This window comes from Bos grunniens, chromosome X (assembly GCF_055505025.1).
Source record: "Bos grunniens cultivar Pamir isolate PY7600 chromosome X, Bosgru_T2T1.0, whole genome shotgun sequence".
In the NCBI taxonomy this organism is placed as follows: domain Eukaryota; kingdom Metazoa; phylum Chordata; class Mammalia; order Artiodactyla; family Bovidae; genus Bos; species Bos grunniens.
In genome coordinates, this window is record NC_141194.1 from 26,112,695 (window position 1) to 26,136,291 (window position 23,597).

Here is a 23,597-nt window from a genome sequence, read left to right on the forward strand (position 1 = left end):
TTGTGGGATCTCAGTTCTCTGACCAAGAATTGAACCAAGGCCATGGCTTTGAAAGCTCAAAATCCTAACCATTAGGCCACCAGGGAACTCTCTGTAGTTTCTTACATACTAATGTGGATACTAATAATGTTGTTGGCTATATGAGATTGGCATTCAGGAGGGCTGTTTATTTTGGAATGTAAATTTGGTAGTCATCAGCATAAAGACGCTGTTTAGAGCCTTGGGACTAATTAAATTATTCTGGGAGAAAAAGCAGCCAACAAAGATTTTAAGCATGAGCCTCTAGACACTCAAACATTTTGAAATAGAGCAAACTAATAATGTGACTATCTGAGCAATAAACCAGAAAACATACTGCTTCCACAAAACCAGCATATCTCTGCAGTTCAGTTCAGTCGCTCAGTTGTGTCCGACTCTTTGTCACCCTATGAATTGCAGCACGCCAGGCCTCCCTGTCCACCACCAACTCCCAGAGTCCACCCAAACCCACGTCCATCGAGTTGGGGATGCCATCCAACCATTTCATCCTCTGTCGTCCCCTTCTCCTCCTGCCCTCAGTCTTTCCCAGCATCAGGGTTTTTTCAAATGAGTCAGCTCTTCGCATCAGGTGGCCAAACTATTGGAGTTTCAGCTTCAACATCAGTCCCTCCAATGAATACCCAGGACTGATCTCCTTTAGGATGGACTGGTTGGATCTCCTTGCAGTCCAAGGGACTCTCAAGAGTCTTCTCCAACACCACAGTTCAAAAGCATCAGTTCTTCTGTGCTCAGCTTTCTTTATAGTCCAACTCTCACATCCATACATGACCACTGGAAAAACCATAGCCTTGACTAGACAGACCTTTGTTTGCAAAATAATGTCTCTGCCCTTTAATATACTGTCTAGGTTGGTCATAACTTTCCTTCCAAGGAGTAAGCGTCTTTTAATTTCATGGCTGCAGTCACCATCTGCAGTGATTTTGGAGCTCAGAAAAATAAAGTCAGTCCCTATTTCCACTGTTTCCCCATCTATTTGCCATGAAGTGATGGGACCATATGCCATGATCTTAGTTTTCTGAATATTGAGCTTTAAGCCAACCTTTTCACTGTCCTCTTTCACTTTCATCAAGAGGCCAGAGTTATTATATTTGAAATTTGTTTGGTTCACATGTCTGTCTAATTTTGTTATTCTAATTTCCCCTAATTACTGATGATTTTTTTTCACGTGGCTGTTTATTTTATTTATAATGCCATTCTTTCCCCCTAATGCCTTCTTCTGCATTTACAGTTGTGTTTTCTTTATTCTGTTTCTTATGTCTTTCCTTGCTGGATAGTTATATGTTCATTTTATAAATGAAGTCTTTTCCTTACATTTTTATCTTCATAATTAATGAATTCATTATTATCTTCTAAACAGTACAAGAACACTAGATTGTTTAAATTATGGTTTCCCTTCTCCTGGATTCCATATTATTGTTGCCTGATGTTTTGATCCTACACATTGTTACTACTCCCATTAGTCATCATTACTTTTTTATAGTAATAAAATATTTATTTTGCCATTTTCTTCTTACTGTTTCTGATCCTTCCTTTTGGATCAAATTTCCTTCTTTTTGAAGCACATGTTAAAAATTACCTTTGTAATTTGTCTATTTCATTCTTATTCTTGAATAACAGTTTAGTTGGGCATTATATTCTGTGTATAGTGTTCTTTATACAATTGTCTTTTGCAGATAATCCATCTTTTCTTATTCCTCCTCTTAAAATTTTTTGCTTTATTTTCTGTATTTCCCTACCTATGTGGTCTGAGTATTTAAATACTAGAGTTTGGTGTGAAACTTCAACTCAGTGGTCCTGTCTTTCTACAACTCTGAAACATTGTCTACCATTATTATTTAAATATGCTTTCCCTTGTTCTCTCTAGTCTCTCCTTCTATAACTCCATTGTATGTATGTTGGATATCCTCTTTTTACATCATGTCTTTTAACTTGTGTTTATATCTTGCTGCTGCTGCTGCTGCTAAGTCGCTTCAGTCGTGTCCGACTCTGTGCGACCCCATAGACGGCAGCCCACCAGGCTCCGCCGCCCCTGGGATTCTCCAGGCAAGAACACTGGAGTGGGTTGCCATTTCCTCCTCCAATGCATGAAAGTGAAAAGTGAAAGTGAAGTCGCTCAGTCGTGTCCGACTCTTAGTGACCCCGTGGACTGCAGCCTACCAGGCTCTTCCATCCATGGGATTTTCCAGGCAAGAGTACTGGAGTGGGGTGCCATTGCCTTCTCCGGTTTATATCTTACTTCTTGTTAATTTTCTTTGCAAATTTCTGAATAATTTCCTTATTAATATCTTATAATTAATTCTTTTCAGCTTTATGTAGTCTATGATTTATCACATTTTTGAGGACTTTAAAGTTATTTTTAATTATTTATAGAATTTTTCTTTGGTTCTTTTCAAACCTGTGTGATTTTATATTTTCCAATTTCTGTTTTTTGTTTACTTCATTGGACATCTTAATCATATACATATTATTAGTAATGTAAAAAACATATTGTTTTATTAGTTCTCCTTCTATTTACGTATCCATAAAGTTAACATATGATTAAAAGACATATGATATTCATTAAGATGGAAGGAAGCATAAGAAAGAATAAAACAAAAAAAATAGAATAAGTGTACGAGACAGCAAAAGAGACACTGATGTATAGAACAGTCTTATGGACTCTATGGAAGAGGGAGAGGGTGGGAAGATTTGGGAGAATGGCATTGAAACATATAAAATATCATGTAAGAAATGAGTTGCCAGTCCAGGTTCGATGCACCATACTGGATGCTTGGGGCTAGTGCACTGGGATGACCCAGAGGGAGGGTATGGGGAGGGAGGAGGGAGGAGGGTTCAGGATGGGGAACACATGTATACCTGTGGCGGATTCATTTTGATATTTGGCAAAACTAATACAATTATGTAAAGTTTAAAAATAAAATTAAAAAAAAATAGAATAAGTGAATGGATTTGAAATAATACCTTGGTATTTTCCTTTCTTGCTTTTGAGTTTGCTCATTTAAAATGCAATCCCAACACATCATTGTAAAGTAACTATATTTCAGTTAAAAATATATATAATCCCCACCTGTGTTTCCAAATTTATTGAGAAATGATTGACAATTAAAATGTATATATTCAAGTTATTTAAGAAGATTTTTATTTTTTAAAGGTGTACAGTTTGATGATTTAATATATGTATGTATTTTGCAGTGATTACCATAATCAAGTTAACACACCTATCACGTCACATAGTTACTTATTTTGGGGATGAGAAAGCTTAAGGCCTACTCCCTTAACAGATTTTGAGTATATAATGCATTGTTACAAGTGTAGTCACAGTGCTCTGCAGCAGTACCTGAGACGTTATTCGTCTTACAAGTGACAGTTTGTGTCCTTTGACTGACATCTCCCATCTCCCCCATGCCTCTCTTGTTGGCAACCACCATTTTACTCTCTGATTTTATGAGTTCAACATTGTGTTTGGAAATTGTGTGGGTATGGCAGAGAAGTCCTTCTGAGATTGTTCAGGACTCTATATTTAGCAAAATATGTTTATAAATTAGATGGAACAGACGTTTCCACAGAAGATAATTATATAAATATAAAATGACTAACCTATGAATTGCCAAGAAAAATATTTACTTATGAAGTAAACCTTCAAATGTGATTTTAAAAGTGATTTAATTCTCAGTATAGTTCTAATTCAAAAAGAAAAATACACTTTACCATTTTAAAGGATTTTTTTTTAATTGCTTCTATTGAGATACAGTTGACATAGAATGTTGTGTAAGCTTAAGATGTACAGTATGCTGTTGAAGGATTTCTTTGAATGCAGTCTATTCTATTGATATGTTTTCAGCTAAAGTAATGATGGGTAGATTTTTATCAAAAGTGCTAAGATTATTACCTAATTTGAAATCTAGTCAGTTGAATGAACAGCTGAAACTGTTTAAATATATTCAGAAAGGTTTTTTTTTTTTTTCAGAATAAAGCAAACATTTAGCTATTTTGGAATGGAAATTGTTTTTTAGTTTATTTTTAAATTTAGCTGTATTAATAGGTTATTGCTCTAAAGTTTTAAAGTGAAATTATTTATGTCACATTTAAACCATATATAACCACACATTTTTAAAAATAAACTTATTTATTTTAATTGGAGGCTAATTACTTTACGATATTGTAGTGGTTTTGCATTTTATCTTACAGTTCAGTTCAGTCGCTCAGTCATGTCCGACTCATTGTGACCCCATGGCCTGCAGCACATTAGGCTTTTATCTTACAGATACATATATATATATATACCTATACATATATATAGATATAGATATATTCTTTCTAAAATCTGGATTTTGCCTCAGCATAGCTGGAGAAAGATGAAATCATCTCATTAACTTGAAGTTAAAGACTTTGTTGATGAATAGATTATATTGTCTTATATGGGAAAAGCCTATGTAGTTTGATCCTGCATGTATGATTCTTGCCTGGAGAATACCATGGACAAAGGAGCCTGATGGGCTACACTCCCTGGGATTGCAAAGAGTCAGACATGACTGAAGTGATTTAGCATGCATGTATGATAAATAAGAGTTCATTTCACTATGATTTGTACATAGTAATTGCTTAATACAAGTTCGAGTAAATGAATGTCTAACCTCTGGAAACTAATCACTTTCTAAATTGTATCTTAATGATGCTAGTATAATTATTTTTTTAAATTTAGAATTTTTAGAGATTTCAGGTATCATACAGTGACCTCACTTATGGAAAAATCAAGATACAAAGATTTCGTGCCTTGCCAAGGGCCCACAATTTATACATTGCAGAGCTAGTACTAAAACAAAAATTGCTTAGTTCAGCAACAAAAAATTAGATGCGTAGAACTATTTCTAAAAAGCTTCTGCTATCAGAAGTGACAATTAGCAAGATTGAAAAGTCAATCTGTGAAATGGGAGAAAATATTTGTAAACCATGTACTTAATAAGGGATTAAAATTCATACAAGGAACTCTTCTCACTCATTATCAAAAAAAGCACATAGTCCAATTAATAAATGAACAGAGGACTTGAATAAATGTTTTTCTAAAGAAGACATGGAAATGGCCAACATGTATTTGAAAAAATACTCAACATCACTAATCCTCAAGGTCATATAAATCAAAGTCACAGTGAGGAGTCACCTCACACCTGTGAGGTGGTTGTGTGTGTGTATGCTAAGTCTCTGCAGTTGTGTCCGACCCTTTGAGACCCTGTGGACTGTAGCCCACCAGACTCCTCTGTCCATGGGATTTTCCAGGCAAGAATACTGGAGTGGGTAGTAATGCTCTCCTCCAGGGGATAGTCCCAACCCAGGAATTGAATCCATGGTTTTCATGTCTCCCGCATTGGCAGATGGGTTCTTTACCACAAGTGCCACCTGGGAAGCCCATGAGGTAGCTGTTATTAAAAAAAAAAAAAGAGAGAGATATTAAGCTTTGGTGAGGATATGGAGAAATTGAAACCCTGTACTCTGTTGGTTGGAATGTAAAGTGGTGTAGCTGCTAGGGAAAACAGTATAAGGGTTCTTCAAAAAATTAAAAGTAGTGCTACAATATGATCCAGCAATCTCCCTTCTGGATATTTATCTAAAAGTATTGAAATCAAAATATTGGAATGAGAATTGCACCCCCATATTCACTGAAGCATTATTCATAATAGTTGAGCTCTGAAGACAACCTGAATGTCTGTTGACACAGAAATGGATAAGAAAAATGTCATACACACACACAGACACACACACACAATGGAATACTATTCAGCCGTAGAAAAGAAGGCAATTCTTCCATATGTGACAACATCAGTGAATCTGGATGATGTTAGACTAAGTGGAATAAGCCTGTCACAGGACAAATGCTGCGTGATTCCACTTAAATGAGGTGTTTAGAATAGTCAGATTTGTAGCAAGAGCAAGTAAAGTAGTGGTTGCCAGGGGCTGTTGGGAAGGGTAAGTGGGGAGTTGCTCTTTAAGAGGTGTGGAGTTTCACTTATGCAGGATGAAGAAGTTGTGTAGATCTGCTGTGTGCACCATTGTAGTTAACAGTATTGCACACTGAAAACATTTTTTAGAGGGTAGATCTCATGTCAAGTGTTCTTACCATAATAATAGTTTTTTAAAAAAGCACACACAGACACGCAGGCCTAGGTAACTCTCCAGACCTCTTTCCCCAAGACTTTTCTAGGCACAAAGTAGTAGAACAAGAACTGCAATAGAAACACAAATACACCTCGAGACATAGCAGCTTGTGAAAACTTCGAGATTAACCGTGAAGGAAAGTGTCATCTACCAGTTGATTTTTCTTCCTAACATTCAAATTCTTAAAGCACAGAAATAATAATAAACACATTCTTGAAGTTAAAACAAATAAAAAAACTTTATTTAAAATTAGAAATAATGCCTTAAATCTTCACTCCCTGTCTTTTTTCCGTTTATCTTTCAAAGTATGTATTGCTTTTCCATTTACAGTACATAATAGCTCAGCTGTATTATTAAATATGAGAAGACTTTTATACAACTCTTTATACAGAATATTAATTTTAATAGATATCCTATATTAATTCAAATTTATATCACATCTGGAGTGTTAACTTTCATCATGGTCCTTGATGGTACTCAAACGTTTTCCTCTGGATGAGGGAATGAATCATTTCTACACACTAACTATTATCCTTTTAGTAGATAAAAACAGACCTTTTTTTTTAAAGAACTGAATTGTGTCTTATAAAGATAAAACCAAGTATATTCTCTTTAGTTCAAATAACTTAATGGCAAATAACTAAATGTAAACTAAACTTTGCATCATGATATGTATATTTATATATTTAAGTATATTGACTTAGTACAACTAAGTTTAGAAGTACCTATGATATACGAAGGAGAATACTTATCTGAAAATCAGTCAAAAAAAGTTTAGCGACAGTACTTTTAAAATATTGAGATGATATTTTTTGCTTTGCCAGTCTGCAAGTCAGAGGATGGCTTCTTAAACACTGGGGATGATTTAGAGATGAGATAACTCTGCCTCTAGATATACTAGGGGATTTCTCAACTCTGGCTGTAGACTTCAATTCAATTGTGATTCTGTGTTACATTATATAGTAAGACACTATTTCCACAGGCCTATCAATTTCTTATAAATTTGACATCTTCAATATTTCATTGTTTTCCTTTTACCTGCTTCACTTAATCTTTTCTGTAGTGTGCTTTATTTTCCCAGAGGTCCTTTTGATCCTTAAATATTTATAGACTTTCTCTACTACCTTGGAATGTCATTACCAATCAGATACCTGTTACTTCCTCCTATTTTTCTTTGTACCTTCTTTTTAATAAGCCTCTGTAAATGTTTTCTTTCCAAGTATGTTAGTCTGTTAATTAGTTTGTAGAATCTCCTATTTAAATTTCTGCTCATTTCCTGCCCCAAATCATATGGTAATTATAACCAGCAGCTCGTTAGTTGAAGGACTTTTGCCTACCATCAGTTTCCTGAGTTTTCAAATATTATGGGTTTGGTTCATATGTTTATAAGTTTATGCCTTATGATTCAGTGTTTTCTTTAAAGTTTCTATGTAAAAGAGTTTTTTATCTTTCCTTCTTTGGCTCCTGATATTCAGTTTCCACTCTCCTATAAATTATGCATGTATTTATTTCTTTGTGCATTTATTTTCACATCAAGAGATACTCCATTATCATCAGTGTTGCTGCAGCCATAGATAGAAAGAATATAAGTTCCATAAGGGAAAGCATTTGGTCAGCCTTATTTACCTGGTACAAAATCAGTTTTAATAACTATATTTTATAAATAAATGAATGAAAGAATAAGTTTAATTCCAAAATACATATCTTCAAAATAATATTTAACTAATTTCTTATGTGGTCTTTAGGCCTAACTCTGTTTGAGTCCAGCTTCAAAAGTACAAGTGGATTTTTGGGCATGAGCAGAAAGGATTCTAGCTGTGGGCCAGTGAGTTCTTACTTCAAATCTTGACCTTGCATTGAATAGCTGTGAAGCTCTAATACTTTGGCCACCTGATGTGAATAGCCAATTCACTGGAAAAGACCCTGATGCCGGCAAGGATTGAGGGCAGGAGGAAAAGGGGGCAACGGAGGATAGGATGGTTGAATTAGCATCACTGACTCAATGGACGTGAGTTTGAGCAAACTCTGGGAGATAGTGAAGGACAGGGAAGCCTGGCGTGCTGCAGTTCATGGGCTTGCAGACAGTTGGACATGACTTGGCAACTGAACAACAACTGCCTTAGGCAAATCTTTTAACTTCCCTGAGCCAAAGTTTAATAGGGAAGAAGAGGATAACTATAACTTCCCTTCAGGATGGTTTTAACAGATGTGAAAAAAGTTGTAGTGCCCAGAAAAGATGCACAATGTGTAATATTAGCTTTTATGTTTTACACTGTGAAATAATGTGATCCATGTAAATCAGCACACAGATTTGAAGAATAACTAATTGTGAAAATATTGGCTTCAGAAATTGTTCACTATTGCTTAATATTCTAATGATGTATTTTCTATGTTTTGTCTACATTTTCTTTCCTTTCTTCCCTTTTTATTTCTGTATCTCACTTCATTTGCACAAATTTCATCACCTCTGAAACTTAAGAAAATGTTCTTCCTTAGCTCATCCTCTTATTTCTTCAGTTCTGTAATAATACTGGTATTAGTCAGGCATTGGTTGCAAAATGATGTGTTGCTCTAAAGTATTCAGTGAAGGGATTTGATACAAAGATTAAGTGCTTTACTGAACCACTCTGTGAGGCTGAGGTAGTGAAATTCAGGGGAAGAGGCCACTAGCGCTTTGATTAACTACAATCTTTTAGAGAGTCATAAAATTGCATAGGCCACAGGAAACCACCAATAATTTTCAGTACTGTTTGTATCCTCAAAGGTGATGATTTGTAGGGAAATGCCCAGTAGCTGCTGTAAAAAACCCATGTCTGCAGAAGCCCACTCCTCTGTCCAGCACCACTAGGGAAGCCATAATAAATCTTCAGCCTTTCCTTGGCTCACTCATCTGATATAAGACTCTGAAAAATGTGATCGATACCCAGTCTTTTGGCCCCTGTGATACAGTGAGGGAGCATGGCAGGAGGAATGGAATTGAGTTGCTAACAGACAAACCAGCACAATTTCCCTGTATATGATTGTTCATTCTTATTCTGATTTCTCAGGCATGCTCTTTCTAGTTTGAATTCTGATCTCCAGTTCTTCCCGTTATTGCAGTAATGATGTCTGATGTTTCGATAAAGAGGTTTATTCATGTTTAGCATGCATGCTGCTATCTCTGTGAATCTTTCTATCTCATTCCTCTCAAAAACTTACCCTTTTGAAAAATGTCTGTTGACCAGAGGTAGGCAAACTAGGGCACACAGACCAAGCCTGCTGGTTAATTGTTTTGAAAAAAAAAAAAATATTGCCAGTCACACCCATTAGTTTCCCTGTTGTCAGTGGGTGCTCTCACACCCCAGTGTTAAATATTTGCAACAGAGGCTAGGAAGCCAAAACTATCTAGCCCTTTATTGAAAAAAAGATATGAAAAGAAAGGGACCACCCTGTGTGGCTTTTCTCCTTTATTTGCCGATTGAATTTCTTTCATAATCAGTTCAGTGAGTAAAGACTTTCTGACCTCATGGTTATACAGTGTCATCAAACTGCAGGTACTGGTGTGGAACTCTGTCCACATTCTTAAAAATAAAAATGTCATGTATCCAACACAAAAGAGTTCATTGAATCAAAACGATGCATTAGTTCCAAATCTTCCTCTTATGCCAGGGATTGTTACTTTAGTTACATTCTCCAAGTATCTGTTTTCTAATAGTGCATGATGCCAACTTGAGTCTCTTTTTCATATTCTTACAGGTTATTGCAAGATATTGAGTATAGTCCCCTGTGCTATACAATAGGTCCTTGTAATCTGTTTTATATATAGTGGTGTGTATATGTTAATCACAGTCTCCTAATGTATTCTCCCTCCCCTTTCCCCTTTAGTAACCATCGTGGTACATTTTTAAATCTATAATATGTTTGTAAGTCTATTTTTCTGCGAGCAGTTAGGCCTCAAATCTTACTAGCAACTTGATCACGCTGGTGACTTTTGGGCCATGAAGACGTGTAATAGCAAAGCCTTTTCATTCTTTGCTGCCTGAGGATTCACCCACATCTTTCCTCCTGTGTCTTCTGTATCTTTTTCTGCCTTTGAAGTCATTGTTTAAATAAAAGAGAATTGAGGAGAAGAGAGGGAGAGAGCAAGCCCTAAAGACTTTTTTTTATCAGCTATTATCAATTGCTGTTTCTTATCAGCTATTATCAGCTATTTCTCATTCATCATCTTCAGTTGTCTTTTTAATCTTATAAAACAGAATGCTTTCTTCTGGAGCATTGTAAGTTGTCTCTGGGTAGTGCTTTATTCTTGTATGACCTCTTCCTTTGCTCATCACCTTCGCTCTTATTCTACATACTTTGCTCACTTGATCTTTGATTTCTACTATTTTTGCTCCAATTCTTATAATTTCTTAACCTCTATTTTTAAAACTCTTCTCTCCTCATCATTCAATGATTCTGTGGATAGAAGTATTCATTTTGTTATGGTGTTTCAATATTCTTCATCCCTGGAGTATATTTCTTAGACCATTTTAACTTGCTTCTTCACAATCTGGAATCTTTAAAGGGATATAATAGTTCATTCTACCTCTTGAATATGCATGTATATATATTAAATTATCTCCTTGCCCAACAGTAATTTATTCCCCATCCACAGTTTTGACAAATGTATGAATTTTTGAGAAATTAATTTAACCATTACTAAGACATAGACTTATACTTTGCATTCTAGTATGTCTACTTTTACCTACACATTTCTGCAAGTATCCTGAAGACACCCCCATCTATATCTGTTTTGTCATAAATCTGATAGCAAATATCTCCATATAACATTTCAAATCCTATATTCTTATGAAGTGATTCTAAGTATATTTTGTTGGATAACTTCCCATTACTTCCAGCCTTATCTTTTTGTGGGACAACATTGGAAGCCCTTTTGAAGACATAGTCTCAGTGAATCACAGATATTAAATGCTTCCTTCTTTTATATTTCTTTAGATGTAGGACAGCTGCATGTATAAATGTGACATTCCCTAATCCCTAATTCATTTTCATGATTATATATCTTTCATTGAAGATCTTGAATTATTAACTATCTTCACCGATGAAAGTCCATGGTAGCATTGTTCATGTCTCTTTAACCCCTATGAAATTAGCTTTTATTTACATTCTCAAATGTGGTAGCTACTAGCCGCCTGTGACCATTTAAGTTTAATGAAAATTCAGTAAAATTAAAATTTGGTTTTTTAGTTGAACCAATCACATTTAAAGTGCTCAATATCTACTTGTGGTTAGCAGCTACCACATTGGACAGTGTAGATATAGAATATTTCCAGTATCATGGAAAGTTCTATTGGAGACTTTAAATAGTTGAGAATTTAATTGCTTCATTTGCTGTATGTTGTTCCCAATTATGTTAAGCCCTTCCTTTTTGTACTAAGATTGTATAAATTTGGCTCCTCTTTTTATCAGTATCCATGGACTGTAACTTTAGTGGTCATTTGCTCTTTGTATTACGTGCTCTTATTTCTGCCCCTCTCCACCCAGTGTTTGTCATTTAATTCAGTAAAATTCCCTTTTCTTGCTTTCACCTTTCTGTCTGCTCCTTTGACCAGTAATGTGCATCAAAATCACTTGGAGGGTTTGTTAGAACACAGATTGAAATCTCCCACCCTGCCTCCAAATTTCTGATTCAGTAAATCTGGGATGGGGCCCGAGAACTCGGATTTCTGTGAAGTTTCCAGGTGCTGTTAATGCTACTAGTCTGGAGGCCATCTCCTTGACAACTCCTGCCTAAGGAAGGCTTCTCCTTCCCTCCGCCTGCTTTCTTGTGCACAGAGCCGTTCTTCATACACTCCTGACACTTCGGTATTTTTTCTATGTTGTTTATTCATAACTTCTTCTGTGTTTTTTTTTAAATCACCCTGTATTTACCCCATAACTTGAAATCTGTCTTCCTTAACTTACCTAAGTCTCCCGGCCTTGTCCCCTGCCCCCGTGTTCTTGCTTTTCTCTTCTCCAGGAGACTTTCAACATTGTATGTGTACAAATGTTTCCAACTTTTACTAAATGAACTCATACTTAGTCACCTTTTAAAAACAATGTCACTGTATCTAAATTTTGTTCCTGTGTTTAACCCTTTTCCACACTAGTTTCTAGAAGAGTTTTTGTTTTCATGCTGTATTGGAACTGACATCAAGCTTTTTATTTTCTAGCATTTGAATGATTACATATGTGTACCCTGGATTCATTCCAGTTGAATTAATAAGCAGATCTCAGTTTTATTTCTTGCCAGACTGTAATGCTCATTCCCTGTGAAGCAACTCTTTAGGATTCAGCCTAGTATTATTAAAGAGGAACCTCTAGAGTTAGAAAATCTTTCATATTCTGCCTTTGCTTCTCATTTTTTTCATCTGCATAATAGGCTGATATTAGCATCTGTCTTATAATATCATTGAGAACAGCAAATGAAAGAAGGTACTTACCATGATGCCTGGTTCATGGTAAATATTAAATCTTGGTTATTACTAATGTTGTTATACAATCATACCTTCCTGTGAGAAAAATTATTTCTTTCCCTTTCCTTTCTTTATCTTACAGAAGATGCCTCAGACGTATTAGCAGATAAACTTGCAAGAAAGATTTTCCTAATCTTTATTTTACTTTTCCGTTATTTTTTTTTATCTTTTCTTTATTTGTCTCAGTTTTTCTAGCCTTTACCTTTTTTTTTAAACTCACAATCAGTTTACCACTGACACAAAACAACAATAAAATAAAAATACAAACATACAATGGAATTCCTAATTCCCATAGTTCCAAATGATCTTAAAGCTTTACTTTCTATCACAGCTTGCTTGCTTTCAAGTCTGCACTCCACAGCGGTACAGATCATTGACTACCGTTATATTTGTAATTAACCAAGTGAAGCAGATAGAGCCAGAATTAGTATGCTTTTTTTTTTTTTCCCCGATCAGGAAATTGAGGCCCAAATGACAGACATGACTTCTCAGTGATAGCATAGTTTTGGAATGTAAAAAAGGCTAATATTCATGGCTATGCAGGTGGTGCACTTCAACTTGAAGTAGCGCCTCAACGTTGGAGGCACCACTGATTTTTGATATATTAAGATGGTTTCTGGTAGTGTCTAGAGGAAAGTCTTTTTGCAGTTTGTCCAAAGGTGCCATAGGGACTCTCACTGGTCCTGAAAACTCAGCACACATAGGCAGCTTGCAGTTTAGTCTTTAATCACTGTTTCACACAATGTAGATTAATATTTTCCCTTTTCTAATTTATTGTATCTTCTTATCTTTTATCAATCTCTTTCTCATTCAGCAATGCATTTTTTGGTCATATAGAAAAATCTTCACTTTACAGTTCAGTTAGGAAGGCAAAATGAAAACATATAAAGCTTTGAAAAGCCAGGCAACTATTATTGCACGTGATACATTCTAGACTAAGTGGGATAACTGATATAAATGTGGAGTATAATTAGGGAGCTGATTTGTTCACGTGAGATAGCTAGAGCAAAGATGAAAGTGACTCGGTATATTGCAGATGTCACTGCAGGAGACCATGAGAACCTGGATTGGTGTTCCACAAGTTAATAACGTGGATGAATGGGTTTGTATAAGGGGTTCATGGCAAGAGTTAATTGTAAAAGTTTGTATCTGGTTAACTAAGAGAACAAGAGGAGAAAAAGATGACACTGTTTTTGCATCTACATAACTGGTATGGTGATGGTACCATCAGGAGAAATAGAAAGATAATAGAACAGATTTCAGAAGAAAATATTTGAGTGAGTTGGGCATTTAGTAGAAATTTCATCTAGGTGATAGAAAGATGTGACAGGAAATTGGAAGTAAAGTTAGAGATGGAACAAAATAATACAGGTAATTCAATAGAAATGTGCTTTTGAAAAATATCAGAGGGGTACAGTTGTTAAAGAACAAAAGAAAAAGGCTAGTACTGTGAAAGTACCACAGATAGGGGAACTCCTGCAGGTAAGTAGGAACTTGATTATGATCAAGCAAATGATTTGAGACTGGGATTTTCAAGTAAAAAAGAATGCTCAGGATTGCTGACTATTCCTCATAAATTAAAATAAGGACTGTTGCAGTATTTCCTGATATTCCCCCTGGTGATTGTCATAACTTATTTTTTATTATAGCTTGCTATTTACTGTCAATTAAAACCCTCACGAGAGCTTGTCATTTTAAGAGATTTCACCAAAACTTTCTTTTTTATATCTCTTCTTCAGTCTTAGATTCTTAAATGCTCTCCTTTTCTAACCCAAATTTCTTTCTATGAAATAAAGGTTTAATTTAAAAGTAATGCCTTTCACTCTACATAGAAATATACTTTCTCCTTATCCAGGAAGGCAGATATTTTTGTTTGTTTTTTTTAAGAATCACGAGGTTTCATCAGCCCCTCATTATCTCATGCAGGAAGGAGCTCTGAATGCAGTGCTCTGTGTCTTCAGTTAAAAATGAAGGCAGAGCATAAATTGAGACAATTTGATCACCAGTAAGAGTAACAACTACAGTGAATTGGGACACATCAAGTGTTTTAAAACTCATGAGTTCATAAACGTACTTAAAAAAAAGATACCTCATTAGTCATCATTAGAGGTTTCTAGGACCTCAACTCATTTGAAAAGAGAATAAGAGAAAGAAACACACATTTGACCTGCCTTTTCTGTACCAACTGTATTTCAGATGACCAATTGGAAATAACAAAAATATTTTTTAAGAATAGTTTCAGCCAGTAAATGCAGAGAATATCATCATTTTTCTGCCCATAATGAAATGATCAACTTGCCGCTAGGAAGTATTTTTACCTACTTTTGGAAGTATTGCTGTCCTCTAGATCTTTTATGCCTAGCTTCATTAGCTACCTTACCCTAATTTTTCATGAGGTATTAAAAATCATCTTTTATGATTTTAGGACTCTAATTGATTAAAAATTTAATAATTTTTGAAGATAAAATTTAAATATTTTAATCTTCACTCCCTTTATGGGCTTGCAGAATGGGAAATGTGAAGTCATAATGAAGAAAAGAAAAGTCAGTATCACATGACTTTATGATAGTATGATCTTCATTATTATTTAGTGAAAAACTACAAATGCTGTGTTCATATATTACATATTACTATAACCAAATACAAATCAGAAATGTTAATAATTGGAAACTAAGAGAATAACTAGTGTGTAAAGTCCTAGATCTAGTATCTAACTCCACTGACCTTGGTTTTTACTGTATCATACAACAAACCTTAAATAACCACAGAAAAATGAATAAGCAAGGATTGTTGAAAGTAGGCAGATCATACAACAAAAAGAGTCAGCTATAGAACATTATATGATCCAATAAAGAACAAACTTCATATTAGGTTGGTGACTGTCAAAGTGCCTGCACTTTCTTCAGACCTAGGTGAACCATCTCTTTCCAGCTCAGATGGTTGGGTCTTAAAAGCAATAATAAAAAGTTTAAGTTTTAGCTCTGTAAGACTAATTCTCATAAATAAAATACTATAAAATGTATGAAAGTAAAAATTCTCTCTTTTGTTCACATATACTTTAATATATTAAGAAAACTATAGATCCAAATTCTTAATTTAAAATAGTATTTTTGTGAAATGAAAAAGGACATACTCAGGTTATAGCCTCGATAGTGTAGTTGTAGGAATCAGTAATACCTGAGTTTGAATCATGGCTCTGCCATGTAGTAACAAGTTCCCTTACATTTCTAAACCTGTTTCCTCATCCTTAAAATGAGTCTAAAGATGGTAGCAACTCTTAAGTAAATGTCAAAATAAATAAAAAGTATACATAAGTTTCGTAGCATAGTGCCTAAATTTGTAACACATAAAACATGAATATTATGTTTAACATCTATGATCATGATTAATTAAAATTTTTAATGTGAAGAAGTATAATATAACAAAATTCAGTAGAAAATAACATGGTTATCAGTTGCTGATGTATGAATCGAAGAGTATAATTAAAAGATATAAAAGAGAAAAAGATATAAAATATGAAATTATAAAATCTGGGAAGAAGGAAGAAAAGCATAGTTTTTAGAATGTGTTCAAACTTGTTCAAATGTTAAGTTGATACCAACTTAAAGTAGACTGATACAGGCCATTGTATGTGAACCTAATGGAAAGCACAAAGCAGAAACCTAGACGAGAGAATACAAAAAATAATAAGGAATCTAAATATAACACTAAAGAAAATCATTAAATCACAGGGGAAGAGAGCAAGAGATGAAGGAGGAAAAAGAGAGGAACAACAAAAACAACCAGAAAATACTTAGCAAATGGCAATAAGTATTGACACACGCCTGCTAAGTTGCTTCAGTCGAGTCTTTTTGCGACCCTGTGGACTGTAACCCGCCAGGCTCCTCTGTCCATGGGATTCTCCAGGCAAGAATACTGGAGTAGGTTACCATGCCCTTCTCCAGAGAATCTTTCCGACCCAGGGATTGAACCTGCGTCTCTTTTGTCTCCTGCATTGGCAGGCAGGTTCTTAACCACTATCACCACCTAGGAAGTATTGATACATTTGTTGTTCAGTCGCTGAGTCATGTCCAGCTCTTTGCAACCCCATGGACTATAACACACCAGGCTCCCTGTCCTTCACCATCTCCCGGAGCTTGCTGAAACTCATGTCCATGGAGTCGGTGATGCCATCCAACCATCTTGTCCTCTGTTGTCCCCTTCTCCTCCTACCATCAATCTTTCCCAGAATCAGGGTCTTTTCCAGGGAGTTGGCTCTTCACATCAGGTGGCCAAAGTACTGGAGCTTCAGCTTTAACATCAGTCCTTCCAATGAATGTGCAGGGTTGATTTCCTATAAGATTGACTAATTTGATCTTGCAGTCCAAGGGACTCTCAAGAGTCTTCTCCAATACCAGAGTTTGAAAGCATCACTTCTTCCGTGCTCAACCTTCTTTATGGTCCAACTTTCACATCCGTACGTGATTACTGGAAAAACCATAGCTTTGAGTATATGGACCTTTGTTGGGCATAGTAATCTTTCTGCTTTTTTTTTTTAATTTTATTTTATTTTTAAACTTTACATAATTGTATTAGTTTTGCCAAATATCAAAATGAATCCGCCACAGGTATATATGTGTTCCCCATCCTGAACCCTCCTCCCTCCTCCCTCCCCATACCATCCCTCTGGGTCGTCCCAGTGCACTAGCCCCAAGCATCCAGTATCATGCATCGAACCTGAACTGGCAACTCGTTTCTTACATGATATTTTACATGTTTCAATGTCATTCTCCCAAATCTTCCCACCCTCTCCCTCTCTGCTTTTTAATATGCTATCTACATTTGTCATAGCCTTTCCTCCAAGGAGTAAGTATCTTTTAATTTCATGGCTACAGTCACATCTGCAGGGATTTTGGAGCCCAAGAAAATGAAGTCTGTCACTGTTTCCATTGTTTCCCCATCTATTTGTCATGAAGTGATGGGATCAGTAATTACTTTAAAGATAAATATGTTAAATTCTCCAATCATTGGTGATTGGATTAAAAAACAAGTCTCATGTTACCAGCAAGAGACCCACTTCAGATATAAGGACACAAAAGAACTGAAAGTGAAATGATGGAAAAAATATAGTATGCAAAGGAAAACTAAAAGAAATCTGGTAGACCAGAAAAAAATAGACTTTAAAGCAAAGATGGTAGTAAAAGACAAAGAAGGTCTTTATATAATGATAAAGGTATAACTCCAATTAGATAATATTTATAAATATTTATGCACCCAACATAGGAACATCAAAGTATATAAAGCAATTATTAAAAGACCTAAACACCAATACAGTAGTACTGCTGCTGCTGCTGTTAAGTTGCTTCAGTCGTGTCCGACTCTGTGCGACCCCGTAGACGGCAGCCCACCAGGCTCCCCCGTCCCTGGGATTCTCCAGGCAAGAACACTGGATTGGGTTGCCATTTCCTTCTAGGGAACTTTAATATCCCACTTAGATCATCCACACAGAAAATCAGTAAAGAAGCATGGGCCTTAAATGACATATTGGATTAGACGGATTTTATAATACAACACACACATATATATATAACATTCCATCCAAGAGCAGCAGAATACACTTTGGTCTCAATGTGGAGATTAAACAACATGCTACTGAACAACCAATGGGTCAATGAAGACAGGGTAAATTTAAAAATACCTTGAGACAAACGAAAATGAAAATGCAACATTACAAAACCTGTGAGATGCAGTGAAAGCAGTTTTGAGATATTCAGAATGATACATGCTTACTTCAAGTAAGAGGAAAAATCTCATATAAATCATCTAACTTTAAACCTAAAAGAACTAGAAAAAGAACAAATGAAGCCCAGAGCTAGTAGAAGGAAGGAAATAAAGATCAGAGGGGAAATAAATGAAACAGAAAAAGAAAAGTGAAAGGAAGAGCTGGTTCTTTGAAATGATACAAAATTGTCAAGCCTTTAACTAGACTCAACAGCAACAACAAAAGAGGGCTCAACATAAAAGGAAGAAAATATAATGCAGCAGGGATTTCCCTAGCAGCCCAGTGGTTAAAACTCTGCACTTCCTGTGCAGGGGACTCAAGTTTGATACCTGGTTGGGGAACTAAGATCCCACATGCCACACTGTGCAGTACAGACAAAAAAAAAAAAGACAGCATACTTCTTGGCAGAAATAATGTAAATCAGAAAATTATAGACCAGCATCTTTAAAGTGCAAGGGAGAATGACTATTTTGAATTTTGTAACCAAGAAAAATATTTTTCTCAGTTGAAGGTGAAATATAGTCTTTGCAGAAACAGAAAACCTAAAAGAATTTATTACTGGTAGACCTGTCCTACAAGAAATGTTAAAGGAAATCCCTCAGATAGGAATTGCTACCAGATGAAATCTTGCAACTACTAGGAATAAAGAACATCAGGAAAGGTGGTTACATAGATAAATGTATGAGTATTTTTCTTATTATTTAGATAATCTAAAATTATAATTGGGAGTTTAAAGTCAAGATATAAAAAAAAAAATATTTGTGGCTTTTTATCCTAAACAAGAAGTGTGCTTAGTCACTCTGTTGTGTTTGACTCTTTGCGACCCCATGGACTATAGCCTGCCAGGCTCCTCTGTCCATGGGGATTCTCCAGGCAAGAATACTGGAGTGGGTTGCCATACCCTCCTCCAGGGGATCTTCCCAACCCAGGGATCAAACTCAGGTCTCCTGCATTGCAGGCAGTTTTTTTACAATCTGAACCACAAGGGAATCCCCAATAAAATGAGAGGTATTGAATAAAATCAGAATTGAAAGATACAACTAATACCACAGAAATACAGATTATAAGAGACTGCTATGAACCATTATATGCCAATAAGTTGGACAATCTGGAAAAAAAGTGTAAATTCCTAGAAACATACACTCTCCCAAGATTGAGTCATTAAGAAATAAATCTGAATAGACTAATTACTAGTAAGGAGATTGAGTCAGTACAGGCATCTCTCTCTTTTTTTGTTTGTGCGTTTGCTTCACTTTAATGTGCTTCACAGATGCAGCATCATTTTACAGATTTAAGGTTTGTAGCAGTCCTGCATTGAGCAAGTATATTAGATCCATTTTTCAAACACTGTTTACTCATATATCTTTGTCATGTTTTGGTGGCTTCCCCAGTGGCCCAGGCCCAGTGGTAAAGAACCTACCTGCAATGCAGGAGACACAGGAGATTCTTGAGTCGGTCCCTGGGTTGGGAAGATGCCCTAGAGGTGGGCATGGCAACCCACTCCAGTATTCTTGCCTGCAGAATCCCATGGACTGAAGAGCCTGGTGGGCTACAGTCCATAGAGTCTCAAAGAGTCAGATATGACTAAAGGAACTGAACACAAATGTATGCACATATTTCACATTTTGGTAGTTCTTGAAAACTTTTTCATTTCATACTCTTTCATTTTATGTTCATTATGATGATCTTTGATGTTACTATTGCAGAAAGATTTTGACTTGATGAAGGCTCAGATGATAGCTAGCATTTCTTGGCAATAATGTATTTTTACTTAGGTATGAACATTATTTTTCAGACATCATGCTTTTGCATCCTTAATAGACTACAGTATGGTGTAAACATTACTTTTATATGCACTGGGAAACTTAAACATTGGTGTCTCTTTGTTTCAATGTTTGCTTTATTGTGGTGGTCTGGAACTGGACCTGTAGATATGCTTATAATTAAAAATACCTCCCATCAAACAAAAGCCCAGTCTTCACTGGTGAATCGTACAGAATATTCAAAGAAGATTTTATACTTATTCTCATACTTTTCCAAAATATCAAAGAGGAAGGAATGCTTGTAAACTTATTCTGCGAAGCCAGTATTACCTTGAAACCAAAACCAGACAGTGATACTACCAAAAAAGAGAAAATTACAGGCCATTATCCCTGATGAGCATAGACACCAAAATCGTCAAGAAAATAATAACAAACTAAATTCAGCATTACTTTAAAAGAATCACGTATCATGATCAAATAGGCTCTGTTTCAGGGGTGTAACAATGGTTCAACATCCACAAATCAATTAATGTGGTATACCACATTAATAAAATGAAGGATAAAAATCATAAAGTCATCTCAATAGATGCAGAAAAAGCATTTGACAAAAATCAATATCCATCTGTGATTGAAAAAAAAACCTCTCAACAGCTTGATTCATGTAACCAAACAGAAGAAAGACACTATGAAAGAGGCCTTATGTATTACAAAAATGAGGGACTTCAACAAAATCAATAGTCACTCTTCATGTCACTTTTGAATTCTTAGTCAAGTTTTCCCTGTTTTATCAGGGAACATGAACATGAGTAACTCCATTCTAGAATCCTCATGTCTTCCTCTTCAGAGAAGAAAAGACTTTCCCTTCTAAATCTAATTAGCAGAATTCCAGAGAAGAGCTCTGTTGGACATTTGAGTCATTTGCTTATTCCTGGAAGAGAATGTAGTCAGGGCTATAAGTAGCCCAGATTGCATCAGTCCAGGGATGAACCATGAGAGTCTGTTATAAGAAGAAGTGAGTGAAAAAGTATTGGCCAGAGAAAAGCAATGATTGTCATGCTACAAATAATCCCACAAGGCATTTAGCCTTTTCTACATTGATGAATATTTAAAGATTTTCTAATATTTGATCTTACACTTAGTACTCTGAAGATGGTCCTTGTGCATGAAGCTTTGTTGAAATTTTTATTGGTTTCATGTTTCAGGACATTTTAGAATTGAAGTTATTTTGTGCGATCATATGTCCATCTTTAAGGCTTTTAATACATAGATTGGAACCATAGCTTTCATGCCCTCAACATATACTGATTCAGCTATGTCTCATCAGAAATCATCAGAGACAAGAGAGATCAAGAAAGCAATAGTGGAGAAAGAGTTAGCAAGAGATAAAAAGAGTGAGAAAAGTAAAGTCTAGTTCAGTAGGTGGACTGCACTTCCCTCTAAGTCAGTGACCTTAGTCTTGGCAGGGAACAGCATGAGTGAGGATTTTCTAATCCTGTGTCATCTCAGTTCTCCTTGTTGGCATGCCCCCTCTTAGTGCAAGATTATGCTTAGCTGAGTTTCATTCTACTGATTAAAGTTAGATTTTCTTTTTCTGTGCAACATGGATCCTAAACACATGCCAACCACTTTATCTAGTACTCCACCAAAAGAAACAGCAATCTGTTCAACACTAGAGGAAAACCTGGCTGATTTCTACTTATCAAGTCTGCATGCTCTATTTTTAAAACTAATTGAAATGGTTTCTCAAGGATAGTTTTGAGCAGTTCTGATTTTCACCATCCACACCAACTTTGAAGCCTAACCCCCAAGTAAGATGCAGCTCTGCTATATTGCTAAATTATTGTTATCAGATAATTTATACCAATTTGTATTCTCACTAGAGGGTATGCAAAAGCACATTCCACCCCCTTCTTTCCTATTCTTGGTAAGAGTGCCCTACAGTTAGTTTGAAAAAGGTCTAATTAATAGAAAAAGTACAAGTTAATATAATTAAAATAAAGAGTTGCCCATCACGTTTTGTTTTTATGAAACACTGCAGTGAGACTGCCGCTAAATCACAACTTCTCTAAATCGATGTAAAATAAAATTGTTGATCTCTTTTCACCTGGTATAGGCTAGAACCAAGATGCCAGTAAGACTGATTTATTTTTTATTGGGGTCAGATCATCAGACATACTCAAGCATCTTATTCTATTGTGCTAAAATTATTTTAGAAAGTCTGGGAAAGATGTATTCTTTAATATGTTGCATTAATGTACCTAAAGTTACCTCATGTCCATCAGGCTACTTTTAATGTGCTGAAAATGTCAGCATAATATAATTTCCAAAGTCAAATTTAATCCTAGTTTTTTCCCTAAAAATTTAATAGACTTCAGAAAGAAACTTGACAGTGCAAACCACTGATGCTTCAGTCATATATTAATTATATTATGAAAATCCTTGTATAAATTGGTCCACTCTAAGGTAGCATTTGATAGCTTCTCTCTCTAGTTGGTAAGGTTAGTTTGCCCTTCTGTAAAATTCTCTGCTCTTAGGAGGATCTTACCATTTAGAGCAGAATACTGGGGTATCCTTTTCATTTGTGAAAGTGAAAGTGAAGCCGCTCAGTCGTGTCCGACTCTTTGCGACCCCATGGACTGCAGCGTACCAGGCTCCTCCCTCCATGGGATTCTCCAGGCAAGAGTACTAGAGTGGGTTGCCATTTCCTTCTCCAGGGGATCTTCCTGACCCAGGGATCGAACCCGTGTCTCCCGCATTCCCGGCAGATGCTTTAACCTCTGAGCCACCAGGGGTTTCATTTGTAGGTGACTCTAAAAGGGTAATTATTTTTGAAGATAAGGTGGGTTTGCTTCAGTAGAATATTTATTGAACTAAATAAACTAAAGTAACATAATGAATAATTCATTTTATGATACTTTAAATACTAAAGTGGTAAAGGCAAGGAATGGTTTACTTTTAAAGTAAGGCATACTAATTTTCAGTTATTCTTTACCTATCAGAAGTTTTAACATAGCACATACTGTCATACCTCAGAGATGCTGTGCATTCGGTTGCAGACCACTGCAGTGAAGCAAGTAGTGCAGTAGAGAGAGTCACTCAAGTTTCTCATTGCATGCAACAGTTATGTTTACAGGCTTCCCAGGTGGTGCTAGTGGTAAAGAACCCGCCTGCCAATGAAGGAGATGTAAGAGACACAGGTTCGATCCCTTGGTCGGGAAGATCGCCTGGAGTAGGAAATGGCATCCCATTCCAGTACTCTTGCCTGCAGAATCCCATGGACAGAGGAGCCAGACGGGCTATGGTCCATAGGGTTGCAAAGCGTCGGACATGACGGAAGAGACTTAGCACACACATAATGTATTAGGTGTTCAACTTGGGCAGCGAGGAGAT

General features: G+C 35.9%; 1 protein-coding gene across 3 annotated transcripts in view; it reads left to right on the top strand.

Moving 5' to 3' along the window:
- The window catches only part of IL1RAPL1 (interleukin 1 receptor accessory protein like 1), a 1,454,732-nt gene that overhangs the window by 172,213 nt on the left and 1,258,922 nt on the right, over positions 1–23,597 (top strand). Inside the window, exon 1 of one of the 3 annotated variants that reach the window (XM_086387987.1) lies at positions 11,866–12,033. The exons of the other annotated variants lie outside the window; for them this stretch is intronic. The gene's annotated coding sequence lies outside the window, so the exon portion shown is untranslated. Of the gene's footprint in view, positions 1–11,865; positions 12,034–23,597 lie in introns of those variants that run through there. 3 annotated transcript variants of the gene reach the window in all.